The following is a 25,330-nucleotide window of genomic DNA, read 5'->3' as shown; positions in this document are numbered from 1 at the left end:
GTTCACGTCTCACTTCACCAGTCAACCCAAATCCCATCCAAACTTTCCAGTTTCTACATAGCCTGGTTATCCAGCCTGAATGCTGCACGCACCATTGTTTCACTGCATTCAGACTGGTTAAATCGGGCTAGTTTCAACCCTCCCTCCATTTAGATGGTTGACCCAGCCTTCCTCTTGGCTAGGTGCTCTGAAACAACAGGCAATCTCAACAGACAGGATAAGTACAACTTCCTGGTTTCCGAGTCTAAATGGTTATCCCATTTATGCCACAGCTGCGATGCTCTGCGCTAACCAGTGTCCTTGAATACCCGCTCCAATTACGATATGGCCAGCTGTCACGTTTGTCAAGGTGCGTTGCTAACAAGAGTGTTGTTGTTGTCGTGAGCGGGCACGGAGACTGACGGCTGGTATTTGTTTTGGGTACGATTGGCACCGAGTGCGTGTGGCACAGAGAGGGGTGGAGTAAAGAGTCAGGGAGGAAAGGAGGGAGGGAAGGAGGGAGGAGAGGTTTATAAATAAGCACTGTTGCATAAGCACAGCTCTCTCATCTCCGCCTGCCTCCCCTGCTCCCCCAAACAGAGATGGAGAGAGTGAGGAATAGAAAAAGAGAGAGGGGGAGAGACTTGAAGGAGAGAGAACGAGAGAGAGAGTCTGAGACAGAGAGAAAGATGACGGGAGGGAGGGAGAGAGACAGACTTCATAGAGAGTGAGGGGATAGGGAGAGACTTAAAGAAAGAAAGGGAGAGACGGATAGAAAAAGAGCTATGAATGTAAACACATCAAGAAAGGCTGGTGGCAGGGAAATGAGAGAGAGGGGGAGGAAAGGGAGAGAGAGAATGTGTGAAGAATCACAAGAGAGGAGAAAATAAACACCTGGCAGCTTCTGTAGCTTGGCGTGTGTCAGCTAATAATGAACCCAACACTGTTTGGCAGTTTCTGAGGCCAGAGAGGCATTCACACACACACACACGCACACACACATACACACACACACACATATACACACACACGATTCCTTACTCCCTTCACTGAAATAAAGGAAGGGAAGGGAATATAGGGTTTTCTCTTTCTAGGGATATCTGGTATTTCACTCTTTCAGGTAGAAAAGCAAAGAGAAATGTATAGAACACAGACTTTATTATTCATAAGAAAAAGCTATTGTGCTTTGATTGGCTACAAGGCCTTCCTTAAAGTCTAACCACAGTTCTTAATGGTGCAACTGCTGCAAACCATACAATATGTGGCTTAAGACAAGTTATTTTTCAGGTAAAAGGCTAGTCTCCATTAGATGATGCAGAATCAGTGGGGATGAACCCCAAACTGAGTACACGGTCTGCGTCCCAAATGGCAACTTATTCCCTACATAGCTAGTCCACTACCTGTGTGTATTCCTGGCCCACTGAGACGTAGATTCCAATCATGCAGCTCAGTGGTCACATGACTCCGGAGGGAGGCCGGGCCAGCCTACCTGGAAACCATCATTTATTAATATGGAATTACACTTTACGCTCTAGTAGAGGCCCTATGGGGTGTCACACACACACACACACACACACACACACACGTTGAAATAATAGATTGATTAATTAACAAAGGAAGCTTCCGTGTGGAATCTCACGCCATGCTACGGTAAAAATAACAGACTTGAATTGGCTGCCAATGCAGAGGAGAGCATAGCGTGACAATATGGCGGCGTTCCAAATAGCATCCTATTCCCTATTTAGTGCACTACTTTTGACCAGGGCCCTCAAAGTAGGGCCCCTATGTAGGGAATAGTGTGCCATTTGGGATGCAACCTATGATGAATACAGCATTATCACTGAGCGAGTACGTATGCATTGTGACATACTGTAGCGAGCAGTGCAGTCACCCCACTGGGTACAGACATCAGTTCAACTTCTAGTTTTGATTTACATTTGATTGAGTTGTCAACTAACGTGAATTCAACATGAAATCAACTAAAAATGTCGTCCTGTCATTGGATTTAGGTTAAAAGTCAACATCATCACATTTTATTTTTTTCTGGTTGAATTGATGTGGAAACAATGATGATTCAACCAGTTTTTGCCCATAATGTCATTTAAATGGTAGTGTCTGGAGAGTTCTGGGTTTTCACTGTGGAGGATTCTAAATCACACTCTATACTCTATGGACTCTGCTATCTGTTAAGGCATGGACAGGCCCTCATGTTTCATCCTCTCACAACGCCCCCAAGCAGATAGACTGACTGTACTAGTATAGACACACACACACACACACATACACACACACACACTTAGTCATCAAATAAACACTCAGTCAAACACACACACACACACTCCACACACACACTTAGGTGTCTCTGCCAGTTAGATTGACGAGGGGTGGTTGGTGTGTGGAGCTGCTAGGCCAGCAGTATTTCCCTCTCCTGCTGTGCCTCCTCTCAGATCTCAGGATGTTCTCTGGGACCTCCATCAACCCTGTGTCATCTTTACTGCAGAGGTGCCTAGGCAGGGATATTTCTGCTGTCTATCCCATGGGGCACAGCGTAAAACACTACTGCACTAGTTATGTAGCATTTTGTGACAACTGCTGATGTAAAAAGGGCTTTATAAAATACATTTGATTGATTGATTTGACTACTGTCAGAACGACTGTCTGTCTGCTGGTTTGCCAGGTTCTTTGTGGTGGCTAGGGAGAAGGGACTTCATCTTATCTGTATATTCTGGTTGGTAGTGATGAGGTAATGGTAATATAACAAGGTGAATTGGCAGGTTTCTGTTGAGGAAGAGGCCGGGAGATCTATGCTATGACAAGATTGTTGGATCTCTCTTACCATGCATCATGTTCCTCTTTCCAGATCCTCTGGGGGGGTGTGGGGTCTTATGGGTCCTGGTTGTGAGGTTTTTGTTGCATAAGAAATAAGACTGGTTTATGGGTTTTTGCTGATTTGAAGGACCACAACCGTTGTGTATAATCAAGTCAGTCTACAAATACTAACCCCCTCTCTACCCCCTCCCTCCTTTCCCCCTGCCCCCCACCATCTCCAGTCAGCGCTACTGCATGTGTAACCCGGACGTGGTGCAGCAGTTCCACAACCCCGACACCATCTTCATCCTGGCCTTCGCTATCATCCTCCTCAACACAGACATGTACTCACCCAACATCAAGCCTGACCGCAAGATGATGCTGGAGGACTTCATACGCAACCTCCGTGGTGAGGCATTATTTTAATATAGTGTGTGTGTGTTTGTGCGTGTGTGTTGGAGCGGTAGATGGGGAGGAGGGGGAGGGTGGGAGTAGAGGAGGGGAGGGGAACGGGTAAGTAATAGTTCATTACTACTTACTTTATACTAGTTTGTTAGTTACTAGTTAGTTAGTTACTAGTTAGGTAGTTACTAGTTAGTTGCTAGTTAGGTAGTTACTAGTTAGGTAGTTACTAGTTAGTTAGTTAGTAGTTAGTTAGTTACTACTAACACCCTATCCAAATAGCTTCTACATGGTGTAGCCTTTCACAGAGGCCACTAAATCTTGAATCTACAGCGACGACAGGATATTCAACCTATCAGATCGCTGCAATGATTTGCCAGTGTTTGAAATGTCCGTAGCGGATTTAATATCCGTGTAACAAGAGAAGACGGATAAAGTCCCAATCCATTGTCCCTAACAGTCAGCCTACTCTAATTCAAACCAGTTTCATCCCAAATGGCACCCTGTTCTCTATATAGTGCACTACCTTTGACCAGGGTCCATGGCACCCTATTCCCTATGGGCCGTGGTCAAAAGTAGTGCACTATATAAGGAATAGGGTGCCATTTGGGACGTTGGTAAGATAGAGCGGCATCATAGTTTTCCTCTGCCAGGGAGGGATCCATCAGGAATGTGGGATCAATACGGTACAACTTTAATGGATTCATCCGGATGGCTCCACACAATTACATTAAGTCGGAAAATCAATCGGGGTGTCTCATGTAAATTAGGATATGCCACGATGCTTGGCTTTCTCCCTCTCCCTCTGTTTGTGTCCTATCTCTCTTTCTGTTTTTCCTCTCCCTTGCTCTCTCTCTCTCTCTCTCTCTCTCTCTCTCTCTCTCTCTCTCTTTCTCTCTCTCTGTCTGACTGTCTACTTCTCTTTCCCTCTCTCTCTTTCCTTAGTTCTCTCTCTTTCTATCTTTCAGCCTTCTCTCTCTTACTGTCTCTCTCCCTACCTCCACCCTTTCTCCCTCCCTCCCTCCCTCCCTCCCTCCCTCCCTCCCTCCTTCCTCCTCTCTCACTCTATATTTTGAGTGGAGGGAAAAACACAGTTAAGTGTTAATTAATGAATAACAGAGGAGTGCTCACTGACTCAATTACACTGGACCAGAAATGTAAAAACATTCTGCAATTTCTAACCTGATGTATTGACACTGAATATAATTAGTATAATGACTTGTATTTTATCCTAGAAACCATTCCATATATATAAATGTCTTACTTTTGATGTATCAAAATATGGCAGTGTTCACACAATTAGTATAACTCTTGATGTGTCTAATTGTACCGCCGTTGCACATAGAATTAGTTTAATGACTTACATTGTATTCTAGAAACGTCTCCATATATAAATGTTTTACTGTTAATGTATCTAATTGTACTATAGTGAAGTCTCTTTGGAGTACGGGACCAAAGGGCCTATCACAGGGGTGGGCCATGCTGGTCCTGGACCAAAGGGCCTAGCACAGGGGTGGGCCATGCTGGTCCTGGACCAAAGGGCCTATCACAGGTGTGGGCCATGCTGGTCCTGGACCAAAGGGCCTAGCACAGGGGTGGGCCATGCTGGTCCTGGACCAAAGGGCCTATCACAGGGGTGGGCCATGCTGGTCCTGGACCAAAGGGCCTATCACAGGGGTGGGCCATGCTGGTCCTGGACCAAAGGGCCTAGCATAGGGACGGCCGTAGTATGTGGTTGTTGCAGTCAGATGTACTACCTGAATTTGTTCAGGGAGAGATGGAGAGAATACATAAAAGAAGAGACATCAGGAGAAAGACACAGTAAGCAGCTCTCTCTCAATCGCTCTCTCTCTCTCACTCCCTCTCTCTCTCTCTCCTATATCTTTATTTCTCTCTCTCTCCCCTCTCAATCTCTCTCACACACACACATCCCCCCCCCCCCACACACACACCCTGCTCCTCTTCCTCCCACTGTGCTGACTCCATAATGTTGAGTGATGCCTCAGCATATCCAAGGGTGCATCTGTGTCACTGCTCTGACGAGTGTCTACATTTGCCCGACCTAGCAGCCTCAATTGCTCCTCAGTGAACCACCCTGGTTATAATGGGGTCTATCTAGAGGGCAGCCTCACGGCCAAATGATACAGGATGTTCCCCCCAGTCCCCAGTTGATATGTTCCCCCCAGTCCCTAGTTGATATGTTCCCCCAAGTCCCCAGTTGATATGTTCCCCCCAGTCCCCAGTTGATATGTTCGCCCCAGTCCCCAGTTGATATGTTCCCCCCAGTCCCCAGTTGATATGTTCCCCCAAGTCCCCAATTGATGTGTTCCCCCCAGTCCCCAGTTTATATGTTCCCCCGTCCCCAGTTGATATGTTACCCCTAGTCCCCAGTTGATATGTTACCCCCAGTCCCCAGTTGATATGTTACCCCCAGTCCCCAGTTGATATGTTACCCCCAGTCCCCAGTTGATATGTTACCCCCAGTCCCCAGTTGATATGTTACCCCCAGTCCCCAGTTGATATGTTACCCCCAGTCCCCAGCTGATATGTTACCCCCAGTCCCCAGTTGATATGTTACCCCCAGTCCCCAGTTGATATGTTCCCCCCAGTCCCCAGCTGATATGTTCCCCCCAGTCCCCAGCTGAGGGGAAGAAGTGCTATATTCAGAGCTATGTGGAGTCTGAATATTTTGAAGAAGTGCTTTATTCAGAGCAATCTGTAGTCTAAATATTTTGAAGAAGTGCTTTATTCAGAGCAATGTGGAGTCGGAATATTTTGAAATGCTTTATTCAGAGCTATGTGGAGTCTGAATATTTTGAAGTGCTTTATTCAGAGCTATGTGGAGTCTGAATATTTTGAAGTGCTTTATTCAGAGCTATGTGGAGTCTGAATATTTTGAAGTGCTTTATTCAGAGCTATGTGGAGTCTGAATATTTTGAAGAAGTGCTTTATTCAGAGCTACGTGGTGTCTGAATCTTTTGAGGCTTGGGATATTTCATAACATCAAGGGGAGGTTTTTTGCAATTAACTAATTTAACATTTGCTTCTGTCATTATTTTAATAGAATGTATGTGTGTGTGGGGTTGTGTGGTGTGTGTGCGTGCCTGTGTGTGTGTTGATAGATTATGTAGAGGCGCTATATGTGTGTGTTTGATGGTGTGCTTTGAATGAGTGTGTTTGTTTGTGCTCTGTGATCATGACTGAGATATGAGTGTGTGTGTTTGGTCGTGCTCTGTGATCTGGACTGAGTGTGTGGGTTTTGTGCGCTGTGCCCAATGTGGTGTGTGTGTGTTTGGTGCGCTGTGCCCAACGTGGTGTGTGTGTGTTTGGTGCGCTGTGCCCAACGTGGTGTGTGTGTGTTTGGTGCGCTGTGCCCAACGTGGTGTGTGTGTGTTTGGTGCGCTGTGCCTAACGTGGTGTGTGTGTGTTTGGTGCGCTGTGCCCAACGTGGTGTGTGTGTGTTTGGTGCGCTGTGCCCAACGTGGTGTGTGTGTGTGTGTTGGAGGGAGCTTCCTGTGGCTCTGACACATTCACTGGCCTTGGAACAGGAGGAACACAGAGCATTCACCATTCAACTCTCTTATTTCAAAGCTTCACTGAGGTGAATACACACACACATGCACAGACATGAAATCACGCATACACACACACCCACACACACGCCGAACCCACACATACACACACAATAGAAAGACTACTGAATGTGTCATGGGCTGGGCTGTTTCTGCATGCATGTATGTATGTGCTGTGGTGCTGTAGCTTACAGTAGTTTACAGTATCTTACAGTAGCTTACAATAGTCTACAGTAGTTTACAGTAGTTTACAGTAGTTTACAGTAGCTTACAATAGTTTACAGTAGCTTACAATAGCTTACAGTAGTTCACAGTAGCTTACAATAGCTTACAATAGTTTACAGTGGTTTACAGTAGCTTACAATAGTTTACAATTGTTTACAGTAGCTTACAATAGTTTACAATAGTTTACAGTAGTTTACAGTAAATTACAGTAGTTTACAGTAGTTTACAATAGTTTACATTAGTTTACAGTATCTAACAGTAGATTACAGTAGTTTACAGTAGCTTATAGTAGAATACAATAGTTTACAGTAGTTTACAGTAGTTTACAGTAGCGCACACTATTTTAAAGTAGTTTACAGTAGCTTACAATATTTTACAGTATTTTACAATAGCTTACAGTAGTTTACAGTAGCTTACAATAGCTTACAGTAGTTTACAGTAGTTTACAGTATCTTACAATAGTTTACAGTAGCTTATAATAGTTTACAGTAGCTTACAACAGTTTACAATGGTTTACAGTAGTTTACAGTATATTACAATAGTTTACAGTATCTTACAATAGTTTACAGTAGTTTACAGTAGTGTACAGTAGCTTACAGGAGTTTGCAGTAGCTTACAGGAGTTTACAGTGGTTTACATTAGTTTACAATGGTTTACAATAGTTTACAGTATCTTACAGTAGTTTTCAGTAGTTTACAGTAGATACAGGCTTGTGTCACTGTGCCTCTGTGTGGATGTCTGTGTATTTGGGATTGCATGCGTGTTTAGGCCTCTCAAACATTGCCACTGTTTCTAGAACATGGTTTGTGTGTGTGTGTGTGTGTGTGTGTGTGTGTGTCTAGGGGTGGATGACGGCGCTGACATTCCCAGAGACATGGTGGTGGGCATCTATGAGAGGATCCAACAGAGAGAGCTGCGCTCCAATGAAGACCACGTCACCTACGTCACCAAGGTGGAGCAGTCCATCGTGGGCATGAAGACAGTAAGGACACCAGGGCTTGACATTAATGCTTGTTCGGGACAAGTGACATATTTGGGGGGTACAAGCAGAATATAGATTTCAGTCAAATAAATCACACAAAAATCGCAATGTCAAACAATTACTCCGATCAGAGTTGGATCAGAGTGTCCCCTGGATGCGTTGCGATGTGCACTGTTCTCCCAATCTCTGCAGAGCGCATCGGAGTAGAATTTTATTGCATTGACAGGCACGAGCGGTCTTTCAATCACCTGCGCAGATCCCCATGTAGCCGCGTGTACACACACTCTCACACACAGATGCAAATGCACACGCACACACAGATGCACACACACACCGTAATGGATGGTGCCTGACTGATCCATCAATGTTTACTTGGTGACAGAAGCCACTCAGTCATCCTATAGCTAGTCATTTATCATTGACAGATACATCTGAAAAGAATAAGAAGTATTTGAGCTGTTTTGGTCACTCAAGAGCAAGGTTGATTTAGTTTGAGAAGATACCCAGTGCAATAAGTTAGCCCAAGGGTGTCAAACTCATTCCATGGAGGGCCTAGTGTCTGCTGGTTTTTGGTATTTCCTTTCAATTAAGACCTAGACAACCAGGTGAGAGGAGTTCCTTACTAATTAGTGACCTTAATTCATCAATCAAGTCCAAGGGAAGAGCGAAAACCCGCAGTCACTCTGAATGAGTTTGACACGTGGGTTAGCCCATCAAGGTACAGTACCAGTCAAAGTGACTGGTTGAGAGAATGCCAAGAGTGTGCAAAGCTGTCATCAAGGCAAAGGGTGGCTACTTTGAAGAATCTAAAATCTAAAATATATTTGGATTTGTTTAACACTTTTTTGGTTACTACATGATTCCATATGTGTTATTTCATAGTTTTGATGTCTTCACTATTATTCTACAATGTAGAAATTAGTTAAAAATAAAGAAAAACCCTTGAATGAGTAGGTGTGTCCAAACTTTTGACTGATACTGTATATCTATCTAATCCGACCGCAGTCATGACGTTTTCCCATTGGCTAAGATGGTTAGAGTGTGGTGCTTATGATACCAAGGTTGTGGGTTCAATGCTCACATGGACTACTGAACATTTTTGTTACACTGAAGATACAGTATATATTACTCTGTTACACCAAACATTGTTCAACTAAACCATTACACTGACCTCTGCCTGGTCTCCCTTGTAAAAGAGGTATTCTGACCTCAATGGGACTTCCTGGATAAATAACTACGATTTTATCAAACTAAACATGTGTGTTGATTGCACCAATCTTACCTAAAAAGCTAAAAGACTCATGTTGCGAGTAGCTGGCTAATACAGATAGATTGAGTAATGACCTGAGTTAATGATTGCAGTGCTGATAATGAGCCTTTGATAATGGTGGAGATGCTAATGCATAAAATGGCTAATGGGCTCGGCTGACAGTGCTGAGGAAAGGTAGTTACAGCGTTCGCTAACGACGCTAATGGAAAAGACTGAAGGACTTTGGAATGGTGTCTTCTTTTACAGTAACTTAGCAGACAATGATTAAATGATCATACTACCACAACGTTCAGTTTATACTACCTCAACAGGACTCCACAGTACTATACAGTTCATACTACCTCAACAGTACTCCACAGTACTGTACAGTTCATACTACCTCAACAGTACTCCACAGTACTATACAGTTCATACTACTTCAACAGTACTCCACAGTACTATACAGTTCATACTACTTCAACAGTACTCCACAGTACTATACAGTTCATACTACTTCAACAGTACTCCACAGTACTATACAGTTCATACTACTTCAACAGTACTCCACAGTACTGTGCAGTTCATACTACTTCAACAGTACTGCACAGTACTATACAACTCAAACTACTTCAACAGTACTCCACAGTACTGTGCAGTTCATACTACTTCAACAGTACTCCACAGTACTGTGCAGTTCATACTACTTCAACAGTACTCCACAGTACTGGCAGTTCATACTACTTAAACAGTACTCCACAGTACTGTGTAGTTCATACTACTTCAACAGTACTCCACAGTACTGTGCAGTTCATACTACTTCAACAGTACTCCACAGTACTATACAGTTCATACTACCTCAACAGTACTATACAGTACTATACGGTTCATACTAACTCCACAGTACTATAAGGTACTATACAGTTCATATTACCTCAACAGTACTCCACAATACTATACAGTTCATACTACCTCAACAGTACTCCACAGTACTATACCGTTCATACTACCTCAACAGTACTCCACAGTACTATACAGTTCATACTACCTCAACAGTACTCCACAGTACTGTGCAGTTCATACTACCTCAACAGGACTCCACAGTACTATACAGTTCATACTACCTCAACAGTACTCCACAGTACTGTGCAGTTCATACTACTTCAACAGTACTCCACAGTACTATACAGTTCATACTACCTCACCAGTACTCCACAGTATTGTGCAGTTCATACTACTTCAACAGTACTCCACATTACTGTGCAGTTCATACTACTTCAACAAGTACCTCCACAGTACTGTGCAGTTCATACTACTTCAACAGTACTCCACAGTACTATACAGTTCATACTACTTCAACAGTACTCCACAGTACTATACAGTTCATACTACTTCAACAGTACTCACAGTACTGTGCAGTTCATACTACTTCAACAGTACTCCACAGTACTGTGCAGTTCATACTACTTCAACAGTACTCCACAGTACTATACAGTTCATACTACTTCAACAGTACTCCAAAGTACTGTGCAGTTCATACTACTTCAACAGTACTCCACAGTACTGTGCAGTTCATACTACTTCAACAGTACTCCACAGTACTATACAGTTCATACTACCTCAGTATTGCAGTGCAGGTGATAATGACACAAGCAATCAACAAGCTTCACCCACTGTGCAGTTTCATATTATTAGGCTAAAGGGAGAATGAGCACAGCATCATTAGCATAGCATCCCAGCTAATGACTGCCTCCTTCTATGAGGAGTGTGACTGCCTTGCATGTTTGAGGAGCTAGGCAGGAGGCTCTGTGTTAGCTTGCAGGATATGGAGAGAAAATAGGGAAGGAGGGAGAGGGAGAGGGAGAGAGAGAGACTTTTTACTTTTAAAGCTCTTTATTTAACCATTCAGAAGCGAGAGAGAGAGAGAGAGAGAGAGAGAGAGAGAGAGAAAGGGAGAGAAGGGGAGAGAGAGTGAGTGGGGGAAGTAAGGGAATAAACACCCAGGAAGAGAAGAAAGAGGGATGGAGGGAAAGATGGAGAGAGGTGAGAGTGGGAAGGAGAGGGTATTTGGATCATTCCCCGAAGGTTCTGTTTTGCTGTGTTATCTGCCTAATAAAAAAGGCCCAAATCATGGAGAAGCCCTCTGTATTGGTACTGGCCACGGTATGCACATGACAGAACCCCATGGAGCTCACCTTAACTCACCACTTCTGAACGACCCACTCTCTTTCACTCTTTTCAATCACTATCACTCCTTCATTAGTCACATTTTCCTCTCTCTGTTTCCCTCACCCCTCTCTCTCTGTATCACTCTCTTTCTCTCGACCTCATTATTGCTTCTCTCCCTCCCTCCATCTCTCTCTCTCTCTCTCTCTCTCTCTCTCTCTCTCTCTACCTCCATCTCTCTCTCTCTCTCTCTCCCTCCATCTCTCCCTCTCCTCTCTCCCTCCATCTCTCTCTCTCTCTCTCTCTCTCTCTCTCTTCTCTCTCTCTCTCTCTCTCTCTCTCTCTCTCTCTCTCTCTCTCTCTTCCTCTCTCTCTCTCTCTCTCTCTCTCTCTCTCTCTCTCTCCTCTCTCTCTCTCTCTCTCTCTCTCTCTCTCTCTCTCTCTCTCTCTCTCTCTCTCTCTCTCTCTCTCTCTCTCTCTCTCTCTCTCTCTCTCTCTACAGCCCCATGACATTCTGTCTTATCGTTTTGTATTGGACCCTAAGTATCGCTCAACAGTTAATCCTATTAATTAGACTAGCGTCATATCCAGTTAATTCTCATGTTACTCCTGAGGGGATACACAGTTATTATTATTATTGTGAAGAGACCTAGCATAACCCTTACGCCTCCGACGAGTGTCTCTATACTGTGAGCTACTATATCCTTAAGACTGCCCTCTGGGAGTCAGTCTGTACATTGGATAAATAATATACATTTTAATAAGTATTCACACCCCTTGACTTTTCTCACATTTTGTTGTTACAGCCTGAATTTAAAATTGATTAAATGTAGATGTTTCACTGGCTACACACAATACCCCATAATGTCAAAGTGGAATTGTTTTTAGATTTTAAAAAATGAAAAAAAGATTAATCAAAAATGAAAAACTGCAATATCTTGAGTTAAGAAATATTCAACCAATTTGTTATGGAAAGCCAAATAAGTTCAGGAGTAAACATTTGCTTAATAAGTCACATAATAAGTTGCATGGACTCACTGTATGCAATAATAGCGTTTAACATGATATTTGAATGACTACCTCATCTCTGTACCCCACACATACAATTATCTGTAAGGTCCCTCAGTTGAGCAGTGAATTTAAAACACTGATTCAACCACAAAGACCAGGGAGGTTTTCCAATGCCTCGTAAAGAAGGCACTTATTGGTTGATGGGTAAATAAAAAGCAGACATTGAATATCCCTTTAAGCATGGTGAAGTGATTAATTACACTAGTCACTACAAAGACACAGGCGTCCTTCCTAACTCAATTGCCGGAGAGGAACGAACCACTCAGGGATTTCACCATGAGGCCAATGGTGACTTTAAATGGGTAGAGTTTAAGGGCTGTGATAGAGAAAACTGAGGATGGATCTATCAAGGCTCATGATAAGACCCTGATGCAGACAGTTCGAAATAGCAAACATTTATTTACAAAACAGGGGGCAGGCAAACGACAGGTCAAGGGCAGGCAGAGGTCAGTAATCCAGAGCCAGAGTCCGAAAGGTACAGAAACGGAAGGCAGGCTCAGGGTCGGGGCAGGCATAGGTCAGTAATCCAGAACAGTGTCACAAGGTACAGAACGGCAGGCAGGCTCAGGGTCAGGGTCAGGGCAGACACAATGGTCCAAAACCAGAAAACAGGGACTAGTGAAAAACAGGAGTACAGGCAAACCGCTGGTAAGCTTGACGAGACAAGACGAAACTGGCAACAGACAAACAGAAAACAATGGTCTAAATACACAGGGATAATGGGGACAAATGGAGACACCTGGTGGGGGTGGAGACAAGCACATGACAGGTGAAACGGATCAGGGTGTGACAGGATCAACAACATTGTAGTAATCACAATACTAACCTAATTGACAGAGTGAAAGAAGGAAGCCCTGTACAGAATAAATATATTCCAAAACATGGATCCTGTTTGCAACAAGGCATTAAGTAATACTGCAAAACATATGGTAAAGCAATTAACTTGAATACAAGTGTTATGTTTGGGGCAAACCCAAAATATTGTACTTTCAGCTGTTGATGCTGGTGTACAAAACCAAAAGTAAAAGACACAAAAACGTAAGTACAGGAAGCTAGAAAAGTGTACATAGAAAAGATCAACCGCTTCTTAGACTTGCTTTCTAATGAGAATGACAAATCTATAACTCACATTTCTATTTGAATTTAGTCAGGTCACCCAAAAAGTTACATATTGCAGCTTTAAATGGGGGTCGGACCACCTGCTTATGTCCCAGACTGTATCTCTGCACAGCAGTTCAACCCAAACCCTTCTGTGTACAGCACAGTCACTTGAACTGTTACGCCAAACATCACCTACCGTTTCAGTTCACCACTCTCCATTTATTAGTGTTGCTAGTCTTTTTCCTCCACTATAAGAGAAAAGAAAGAGAGAGAGAGAGCAAGAGGGGAGAAGAGAAGGAGAGGGGGAAGATGTAACTATAGCCAAGGGTGAGAAAAAGAGGAACAACTTGACCTTGTCTGTGAGGTTCACTGTACTTTAGAAAACCCCTTGCAGGCTAAAAGATCAGAGCCTCTCTTTAAGGAGTCAATGGAGCACAGAGAGATCGATGGGCCACGGCCATGACACCCTTAATCAACAACACTCTCTCCACCTTTCCTCTCTCTCTCTCACTCTCTCTCTCTCTCTCTTTTTGGTCTCTCTCTCTATCTCTTTTGCTCTCTCTCTCGCTCACCCTCCCCTCCACCCTCTTTCCCCCCCCCTGCTTGGCTCGCCAACGGCATCAGTTTATCCCCTTCTTTCTGTTCTCTGACCATTCTCTCCTTTCTTTCATTTCTGAGAATGTGAAGTTTTCTAAGAAAGCAGGCTAAATGGTAGTTTTTACAGGCATAGCTGTCCTATCAGCCTGAGCAGATTAATCGACAAGACCTTATGTAGCAGAATCCTTTGGATTTATGGAGGCAGTTATTGACAGGAGAGGAATGCTCAGCGGTGTAATTCTGTTGCAGCCCACAGTAGAACAGGGTAGCATATCATTGTGCTTGGAGATCTTGGAAGACGTCAATGAAAAGTGGTGGAGTTAAACTTCTTATTTTTCAGCAAAATACATTTTTTTCTCTCTCCCTCTTTCTCTCACTCTGCAGAGTGTTGTATTTTTGAATTAGCTATATAAATACATTTGATTGTGCCTATAAAGCTTTGTTCTAAAATCAATCTCTCTCTCTCTCTCTCTCTCTCTCTCTCTCTCTCTCTCTCTCTCTCTCTCTCTCTCTCTCTCTCTCTCTCTCTCTCTCTCTCTCTCTCTCTCTCTCTCTCTCTCTCTCTCTCTCTCTCTCTCTCTCTCTCTCTCTCTCTCTCTCTCTCTCTCTCTCTCTCTCTCTCTCTCTCTCTCTCTCTCTCTCTCTCTCTCTCTCTCTCTCTCTCTCTCTCTCCTCTCTCTCTCTCTCTCTCTCTCTCTCTCTCTCTCTCTCTGTAGGTTCTGTCTGTTCCCCACAGAAGATTGGTGTGCTGTAGCCGTCTGTTTTGAGGTGACGGACGTCAACAAGGCCAGAAACAGGCAGCCACCAGAGAGAAGTCTTCCTCTTCAATGACCTTATCGTGGTAAGACTCCCTGACACCGGACTGACTATGCAAAAGATTGTGGGAAATGTAGTATTGTCTTCAAAAAGGATGATAAGCTTACTACACTCCTCTGAGGATTATAGCAACATTGTTTTGGGATTATAGCACTGCAAATGTCTACCTGTTTGGATTGAATTGATTTGCGGCACAATGACTTTTGGGAAGTGTGGTATCCCCTGACCTAAAGTAGCAACAATTTCCAAACTATACTGAAATGAACTCACTATCAACTTGATGTAGTCAACTCGTGAATGTGGTAGCCCACAGTCATCTAAAACAGCTTGCAACATTGTATTCTCTGCCACACATATTCAAGCTGTAAAGTTCCTGTTTGTGGAGGCGTGTAATACCCTGAAGTCTCTCACAGGGAACCATTTTCTGAAGACTACCTCCCTAGTTTCTATTTTGTTTCATGACTTAAATATCAGATAGTACAGTAGGCTAAACGCAGTCCGCAGTGCACTTATAAACTCAAGCCTAGAGAAAGAAATAACCACTAAAGGGTCAGTAATGAAGTCCAAGCTCTCACTCGGGCTAGCGCCACTCGGAGAAGTCATTAATTTGTTCAAAGTCACATCGAATGGGCCTGGGAGTTAATCATAGATTAAATGTCTATTATAATTAATACAATCATTAGGGCGACTCCAAATGTATCTATGTGAAGTATTAAACTACTCCCATAATTCCACTAGTTCTCATCTTAAACTGTCTAAAACACAAACTGGGGAGAGAAAATAAAAATGAAAATGTTTCTCTGCTGCCTGCGCTGCTGTCGAAAAGTAATTGGGCCTCGAAGCGAGGAGGGGAGTTTTGAAAATGCTTATTTTTTGCAGAGCCAGAAAGAAATCCTCTTGCGACGTCTCGGCGGAAAACTGTTGATTCGGCACAAAGAGAATGTCATAATTACTTCAATCGCTGAACCTCATTTTTTTAGCGTGAAAAGAAATGAGGACGCACTCTCGAGGTTTACGCAATTACAAGTAATTAAGAGACCTTGTTTCTCACGACTACTCAGAGAGTAGGGTCTAGGGTCTGTGATAAGTTTGCAATTTTCGTATTTTCGTAAGGGGGTTCTTCTTTATGAGTTAATCATTATTCTTGCAGTTCCAACCCTCTCGTCTGCAGCGGTGGATGTGTCACGGTGATGTATTGGTTTAATATGGCGGCTTACCAAAATGGCCCTGCAGTATCAGCACTGAGGAGATACTCTCATATTTCTGTCCTCTGTAATGTTTCTATACTGTATGAGAGCTCCCCTCTCTCACTCTCTCTCTCTCTCTCTCTCTCTCTCTCTCTCTCTCTCTCTCTCTCTCTCTCTCTCGCTCTCTCTCTCTCTCTCTCTCTCTCATTATCTCCCTCGTTATCTCCCTCATTATTTCTCTCCCCATAAGGCATATCTGTTTTCCTCCACACACTCACAAACACATCCTTGGAAAAATATAAAAATTTGCAGTGCTGTTATGTTACTTTCACTGGAAATGGGATATTTGGCAGAGTGAAAGCTATACTGTAGTAAATTGGCTCTCTGAAGGTTATTAGTAGGATGCATATGCTGTGTTGATCCTCTCCGACCGATGATGGATAGTTGGCAGCCAATACATTTTTGAATACTTTTCTATTCCTTATTTATCACGGAGGTCACATTGAGACTTGAATGGCTTTTTCTTGAGTGCCTTGGACAGGAAACGCCAATGTGAAGCAAACTTCAAAGCCTCTTGAAAGCACGGCTTAAAACCTACAAAAAATACATCTCCATCTTTGCTGATAACTTCTTTATTGAGGAAAAATGCACTTAATACGACTGTGATATGTGGTTGTCTCACCTAGCTATTTTAAGATAAGTCGCTCATGATAAGAGTGTCTGCTAAATTTCTAAAATGTAAATGTAAAGGACTTTTTTTACCCTCAGATCCTGAAGCTCTGTCCGAAGAAGAAGAGTTCAGCAGCCTACACCTTCTGTAAAGCCCTGGGCCTCCTGGGAATGTACTTCACACTGTTTGAGAACGAGTGTAAGTCACCTAACACCAGCATCACTAGTCCCCCTCCAAAGAATACAGAGAGAGAGAGAAAGTGTGTGAGAGAGAGAGAGAGAGAGAGAGCGAGAGAGAGAGAGAGAGAGAGAGAGAGAGAGAGAGAAAGAGAGAGAAAGTGTGTGTGAGAGAGCGAGAGAGAGAGAGAGAGAGAGAGAGCGAGAGAGACAGAGAGAGAAAGAGAGAGGGAGAAAGAGACGGCGAGAGAGAGGAAGAGAGAGACTGGGAGAATGAGACGGAGTGAGGGACGAACACTTTTTCTTAACTAATTTTGCCATGGCATTTCCAACTCAAAATGAAACAAGCAGTAAGCAGCGCAGGAATTTGTTATCTTGATCTAGCAAGTATATCCTTGAAAGTACATCCCTTTTTGAGACATTTACACCACTATCATAGAAGAAGAGAGAAGAAAAGAGGTGGAGGGAAAGAAACGGTGGGAGGCAGGGGTATGGGGGAGTGAGAGAGGGAGGGAAAATGTAGTGAAAACAACAAAAGGTAATGAAGCAGATAAATGGTGCTAACAATCCCAGTCACATACAGTACCCAGAATACATTGTGTTAGCCTTGATTTGTGTACATTATACATAACTCTGTTTATTTGGATAAACAGCCTCTACCAAACCAACATATTACGTAGCCAACCCCAAGGTTATGGGTTTGATTCTCACATGGGTCACATACATACATACATAAATACATTTTTATTTTATTTTTTATTTAACCTTAATTTAACTAGGCAAGTCAGTTAAGAACAAATTCTTATTTACAATGACGGCCTACCAAAAGGCAAAAGGCCTCCTGCGGGGACGGGGGCTGGGACTAAAAATAAAAAAAATACACGTCACGACAAGAGAGACACCACAACACTACATAAAGAGAGACCTAAGACAACAACATAGCATGGCAGCAACACATGACAACACAGCATGGTAGAAACACAATATGACAACAACAAAACAAAACATGGCAGCAGCACAACATGGTAGCAGCACAAAACATGGTACAAACATTATTGGGCACAGACAACAGCACAAAGGCAAGAAGGTAGAAACAACAATACATCACGCGAAGCAGCCACAACTGTCAGTAAGACATACAGTACCAGTCAAAAGTTTGGACACACCTACTCATTCAAGGGTTTTCTTTAAATTTACTATTTTCTACATTGTAGAATAAAGTGAAGACATCAAAACTATGAAATAACACATATGGAATCATGTAGTAACCAAAAAAGTGTTAAACAAATCAAAATATATTTTAGATTTTAGATTCTTCAAAGTAGCCACCCTTTGTCTTGATGACAGCTGTGCACCCTCTTGGCATTCTCTCAACCAGCTTCATGAGGAATGCTTTTCCAACAGTCTTGAAGGAGTTCCCACATATGCTGAGCACTTGTTGGCTGCTTTTCCTTCACACTTGTCACCAGCAAAGCACCCCCACACCATCACACCTCCTCCTCCATGCTTCAGGGTGGGAACCACACATGCAGAGATAATCCGTTCACCTACTCTGCATCTCACAAAGACATGGCGGTTGGAACCAAAAATCTCAAATTTGGACTCATCAGACCAAAGGACAGATTTCCACTGGTCTAATGTCCATTGCTCAAGTTTCTTGGCCCAAGCAAGTCTCTTCTTCTTATTGGTGTCCTTTAGTAGTGGTTTCTTTGCAGCAATTCGACCATGAAGGCCTGATTCACGCAGTCTCCTTGAACCGTTGATGTTGAGATGTGTCTGTTACTTGAACTCTGTGAAGCATTTATTTGGGCTGGAATCTGAGGTGCAGTTAACTCTAATGAACTTACCCTCTGCAGCAGAGGTAACTCTGGGTCTTCCTTTCCTTTGGCGGTCCTCATGAGAGCCAGTTTCATCATAGCGCTTGATCGTTTTTGCGACTGCACTTGAAGAAACTTTAAAAGTTCTTGAAATGTTCCGTATTGACTGACCTTCATGTCTTAAAGTAATGATGGACTGTCGTTTCTCTTTGCTAATTTGGGCTGTTCTTGCCATAATATGGACTTGGTCTTTTACCAAATAGGGCTATCTTCTGTATAGCACCCCTACCTTGTCACAACACAACTGATTGGCTCAAACGCATTAAGAAGGAAAGAAATTACACAAATTAACTTTTACCAAGGCACACCTGTTAATTGAAATGCATTCCAGGTGACTACCTCATTCATCTGGTTGAGAGAATGCCAAGAGTGTGCAAAGCTGTCATCAAGGCAAAGGGTGGCTACTTTGAAGAATCAAATTTATTGAAAATGACATACAGAAATATCTCTTTTACATAATTATTCACACCCCTGAGTCAATTCATATTAGAATCACCTGTGGCAGCGATTACAGTTGTGGGTCTTTCTGGGTAAGTCTAAGAGCTTTGCACACCTGGATTGTAATATTTTTGCCCATTATTATTTTCTAAATGCTTCAAGCTCTGTCAAATTGGTTGTTGATCATTGCTAGACAACTATTTTCAGGTCTTGCCGTAGATTTTCAAGACAATTTAAGTCAATAGTGGAACTAGGCCACTCAGGAACATTCAATGTCGTCTTGTTAAGCAACTCCAGTGTATATTTGGCCTTGTGTTTCAGGTTATTGTCATGCTGAAAGGTGAATTTGTCTCCCAGTGTCTGTTGGAAAGCAGACTGAACCAGGTTTTCCACTAGGATTTTGCCTGTTCTTAGCTCTATTCCATTTCTTTTCATATAAAAAAAAAACAACCCTAGTCCTTGCCGATGACGAGCACACCCAATATGAAGAACGGTACTCAGTAATGTGTTGTGTCGGATTTGCCCCAAATATAACGCTTTGCATTCAGGACATAAAGTTAATGTCTTTGTCACCTTTTAATGCAGTTTTACTTTAGTGCCTTATTGCAAACAGGATGCATGTTTTTGAATATTTTTATTCTGTACAGGCTTCCTTCTTCTCACTCTGTCATTTAGGTTAGAGTGGCGCAGTGGTCTAAGGCTGTGGTTGTAGAAAAAAAATTGTAGACCTCCACAAGTCTGGTTCATCCTTGGGAGCAATTTCCAAACGCCTGAAGGTACCACGTTCATCTGTATAAACAATAGTACGCAAGTATAAACACCATGGGACCACGCAGCCGTCATACCGCTCAGGAAGGAGACACGTTCTGTCTCCTAGAGATGAACGTACTTTGGTGCGAAAAGTGCAAATCAATCCCAGAACAACAGCAAATGACCTTGTTAAGATGCCGGAGGAAACAGGTACAAAAGTATCTATATCCACAGTAAAATTAGTCCTATATCGACATAACCTAAAAGCAAGGAAGAAGCCACTGCTCAAAAAACGCCATAAAAAAGCCAGACTACGGTTTGCAACTGCACATGGGGACAAAGATCATACTTTTTGGAGAAATGTCCTCTGGTCTGATGAAACAAAAATAGAACTGTTTGGCCATAATGACCATCGTTATGTTTGGAGGAAAAAGGGGGTTGCTTGCAAGCCGAAGAACACCATCCCAACCGTGAAGCACGGGGGTGGCAGCATCATGCTGTGGGGGTGCTTTGCTGCATGAGGGACTGGTGCACTTCACAAAATAGATGGCATCATGAGGAAGGAAAATGATGTGGCTATATTGAAGCAACATCTCAAGACATCAGTCAGGAAGATAAAGCTTGGTCGCAAATGGGTCTTCCAAATGGACAATGACCCCAAGCATACTTCCAAAGTTGTGCCAAAATGGCTTAAGGACAACAAAGTCAAGGTATTGGAGTGGCCATCACAAAGCCCTGACCTCAATCCTATAGAACATTTGTGGGCAGAACAGAAAAGGCGTGTGCGAGCAAGGAGGCCTACAAACCTGACTCAGTTACACCAGCTCTGTCAGGAGGAATGGGCCAAAATTCACCCAACTTATTGTGGGAAGCTTGTGGAAGGCTACCCGAAACATTTGACCCAAGTTAAACAATTTAAAGGCAATGCTACCAAATACTTATTGAGTGTATGTAAACTTCTGACCCACTGGGAATGTGATGAAATAAATAAAAGCTGAAATAAAATCATTCTCTGTACTATTATTCTGACATTTCACATTCTTAAATAAAGTGGTGATCCTAACTGACCTAAGACAGGGAATTTTTACTAGGATTAAATATCAGGAATTGTGAAAAACAGAGTTTAAATGTAGTTGGCTAAGGTGTATGTAAACTTCCGACTTCAACTGTACATGCATGCATACATGTAACTGCCAAACCAACATATTTGCATGGCATGTATCAGTATCAAAACCTAACAGGTTGTACGATTGAAAGCCAGCCAGCACCGAAGGCTTGAGTTATAGAAATGGGGATTCGGCAGGGAGAAGAAATGTATGTTTTGGTAATGGAATCAGACCCAGTCGCGCAGGGCTATTGGAAAACGTTTATCCTCCTGAGCCTCCCACCACTCTGCATTCAGCCAGGCAGGTGATATGAAAATATGAAATCTATCATACAGGGATATTCCTTTCTTCCTGCCTTGGGCATGAAAGACACAGTGCCTCCATCGTCAAAGTGCCATTTAAAAGAGCAAAGGGGAGAGCGAGGCGCGCCGGAGCACGGGTAGTGAGAAATGAAAACAGAAAACAGTCGCTACAAATCTTATTTCCCACATTAATTTATTGGCTTATATGCCTCATTACCTTCTTCGGGGAATGAGAAAAAAGCATTCTGATATTTTTTGTTGCTACTGTGTCAGTTCTAGATGTGAGGGAACTGTTTGTTCTTTAGTTACCTGGCTGTGATGGTCTGTATCAAGCCTTTTTGTTGCTTTGGGGGAACTAATCTCTGTTTAATGATTTAAATACTTGTTATTCTGAAAATAAATTCCAGTACAGTAACATCCTCGAATACTCCACAAACTAACTAGTTAATGGATCTATTTTACCAATGTTTTGGCAAAAATACCTTTAGCCAATCTGGGTCTATTGCAATATGTTACTATTAGTGGTGGGTGCCAATATCATTGGATATATGAGCAAGGCATTTGGCAATATAGTTTCATCCTTCTTCTCAGCCAACACTATTATGTAAAAAAAAAAAGTGATATCCTTCTCATATCTGCTCCTCAGACTACCCCCATGGCATCACCATCGTCTCACCCTTTGGCTCAGACAAGAAGCAGGTGCTCAACTTCTGTGCCCAGAGCGCCGAGGAGCTGCTCAAGTTTCTAGAAGATCTGAAGGAGTCCATCGCTGAGGTGTCAGAGATGGAACAGATACGCATTGAATGTGAGTACTGTGGAGGAGGGGTGTGTGTGTGTGTGTGTGTGTGTGTGTGTGTGTGTGTGTGTGTGTGTGTGTGTGTGTGTGTGCTCCGTTGCTCCAAACTCAGGTGAAGAGGGAAAAAAGAAACAGTTCATGCAAAATAATGTATGAATCATCCATCCCTCCATCCGCACAGAAATTCCCTTTCATTTCAAAAAATATATATATATATAAATATGGAATCAGGCTGCCGCAGGCTTATTTACACAAGTGCTAACAATGGGGAGAGGAAGATGTCAACAGTCTGTCTGTCTGTCTACGTGTGCGTGTGTCTGTGTGTGCCTGTTTTTATATACATTGATGTCATTACATAACCAAACTGTGTTCATGCTCATTTTCCTCCTAGTACCCATACAAATCAACGACTACACCAAAGATACAGTTATTTATGCTCCCAATACTGTGATCATACACTCTGTTCTGATGCGTTTCTGAAATCACAGGAGTCAGAGAGCTACCACAGGAACAAAACACTGATACACTGATAGACAAGGACAGTCACACACATTTCAAATACAACGATATACAAACAATACAACTAAAAGTGTGTGTGTGTGTACGTGTGTGTGTGTGTTAGTGTGTGTGTATGTGTGTGTCCACACATTCCCCGTTGTTCCATGAGATGTTGTTTAATTAAAAATGTTTTAGTAATTTTACTGTTTGCTTGAGTAAATGGAGATGGAAGATAGTTCCATGCGATCAAGGCTCTGTATAATACTGTGCGTTGCCGTGAATTTGTTTTGGACTTGGGGACTGGGAAGAGACCCCTGGTGGCATGTCATGGGGACTGTGAAGAGACCCCTGGTGGTATGTATTGTGGGGTATGTATGGGTGTCTGAGCTGAATGTTATTTGATTATGTAAAGCTGGAATTTTCACCACAGTAATATTTCTCATAGAAACAAGAGAAGCAGTAATCTCTCGTCAACCAGGAAATACTAGCGTGCATGTTGTTGATGTTAGTTCTGTATGTGCATTTAAGTGCAAGGTGTGCTTCTCTGTTTTGAGCCAGCTGCAGCTTTGGTAGGTCTTTCTTTGCTGCACTTGACCATATTACCAGACAGTAATCAAGATGGGACAAGACCAGAGCCTGAACAACTAATGCAGTTGATTACTATAACAGATATACCCCTCCCCATCTTCACAACAACTTTGTCAATATGACTTGACAATGACACTTGACCATCCAATATTATACCTAGGAGTTGACTTTCCTCAACTTGCTCAATGGTCACACCTTTTATGCACAACTCCAGTTGAGGTTTAGGTCTTAGAGAATGTTTTGAACCAAATACAATGCTTTTAGTTTTAGAAGTATTTAAGACCAGTTTATTATTAATCACCCACTCCTTATTTAGAATTTCAGTGAGCTCACTGGCTTTGAGTGCTGACATGTAGAGTGAGGAATAATCTGCATACATAGTCATTCTAGCTTCGTGTTCGACCAGTAGCAAATCATTTGTAAAAATAGGGAAGTGTAACGGCCGAAGGCAACTGCCCTGAGGGATACCGCACAGTACCTATCTGATGTTAGAGAAGCTTCCACTGAAGAACAATCTCTGGGTTCTATTGGATAAGTAACTCTCCAACCATGTGATTGCAGGTGATGTAAAGCCATAGCAAGTGAGTTTCTTCAATACAATTTATGATCATTAACGTCGAAAGCTGCACTGAAATCTAACAATGCAGTTCCTACTATCATCTTATTATCCATTTCTTTTAGCAATCATCTGTCATCTGAGTCAGTGCAGTACAAGTTGAGTGCCCTTCTCTATATGCATACTGCAAGTCAGTAGTTAACTTGCTCTCTGAAAAATAGCAATGCACTTGATCAAACACAATTATCTACACCAGTTTACTAGGAACAGGCAGCAAACTGATTGGGTGGCTGTTAGTGCCAGCAAAGGGTGCTTTACTATTTTTAGGTAGTGGAATTAATTTAGCTTCCTTCCACGCCTGTGGACATACACACTCCTTTAGGCTTTGGTTAAAGATGTAGCAAATAAGGTGGCAATACAGTCTGCTACGTGTATGTATGTGTGTGTTTGTGCGTGCGTGTGTGTGTGTGTGTTGTCGTATCGTCAGCATCTCCCTGGGCAGCGTCAATGTCTTATCAGTCTTACCCTGGGATTAACCCTGGAGGTTTCCCTGGAGGTTTCCCTGCCTGTCTGACAGTGCCTTGATACTCTGTGAGAGGATAAAGACAGAGAAACATGTCCCCACTACAGCACAGATTTAAAGGTTGAACACATTGACAAGGAGAAGCTAGAGTCCTGGGGGCCAATAGAGAGCAGCGATCAGAAAGAAACCGTGCTGTTGGGGCTGACTGACCAATACTAAGGAGAGAAAAACAGCCATACAGGTCACACAGCCTTTTTAAACAGGCAAACTGAATCACAAATTAAGCCCTACCCCTAGGCACTTTTGTAGATCTGAAATGATTAGATAGGGGTATCCAATAAGACAAAACTTCAACTTAGCCTATCAGAGAGCCCTTCCTCTATCACTCAAACCTATCTTATACTTTCAGATCTGCCTTGGGGTACGGACTAGGAGACTATTTAGAATTGAACCTATGTCCAGGTGAAGTGCTGCTTCTGGCCAGGCAGGCACCTTGATGTTTGTCTCCCAGTCTGATTCCTGACGGAGACCCTGGCCGCTGACCTTTTGTCAGTGTTCTCTGGTACACTGCAGCCAGACACTCTGGACAGAACAAGAACAAGGGAGAGGACAAGAGAGGGCAGCTCTCCTGAAAGCAGCCAGGCATAAGAGATGGGGAGGAGAGTGGTGTGTGTGTGTGCTAGTGTGTGTGTGTGTGTGTGCCAGTGTGTGTGTGTGTGTGTGTGTGTGTGTGTGTGTGTGTGTGTGTGTGTGTGTGTGTGTGTGTGTGTGTGTGTGTGTGTGTGTGTGTGTGTGTGCTTTTTGAGTTTGCCTGTTCACTTCAGGGAAGTCACACACACACACACACACACACACACACACACAAACACACACACACACACACACAAAACACACACAC

At 42.9% G+C, this 25,330-nt stretch overlaps 1 pseudogene across 1 annotated transcript in view; it reads left to right on the top strand.

The window, feature by feature from the left end:
* The window catches only part of LOC311129298 (IQ motif and SEC7 domain-containing protein 3-like), a 58,002-nt pseudogene that overhangs the window by 14,765 nt on the left and 17,907 nt on the right, over positions 1-25,330 (top strand). Inside the window, exons 3-7 of the transcript in view lie at positions 3,030-3,196; positions 7,829-7,968; positions 14,866-14,990; positions 16,921-17,020; positions 22,118-22,276. The product of the transcript in view is annotated as an IQ motif and SEC7 domain-containing protein 3-like (transcript). The remainder of the gene's footprint in view (positions 1-3,029; positions 3,197-7,828; positions 7,969-14,865; positions 14,991-16,920; positions 17,021-22,117; positions 22,277-25,330) is intronic.

Source organism: Coregonus lavaretus (assembly GCF_964263955.1).
Source record: "Coregonus lavaretus genome assembly, chromosome: 5".
Taxonomy (NCBI): Eukaryota; Metazoa; Chordata; class Actinopteri; order Salmoniformes; family Salmonidae; genus Coregonus; species Coregonus lavaretus.
Note: the sequence above shows the minus strand (reverse complement) of the source record. Positions and strands in the feature narration are given on the sequence as shown.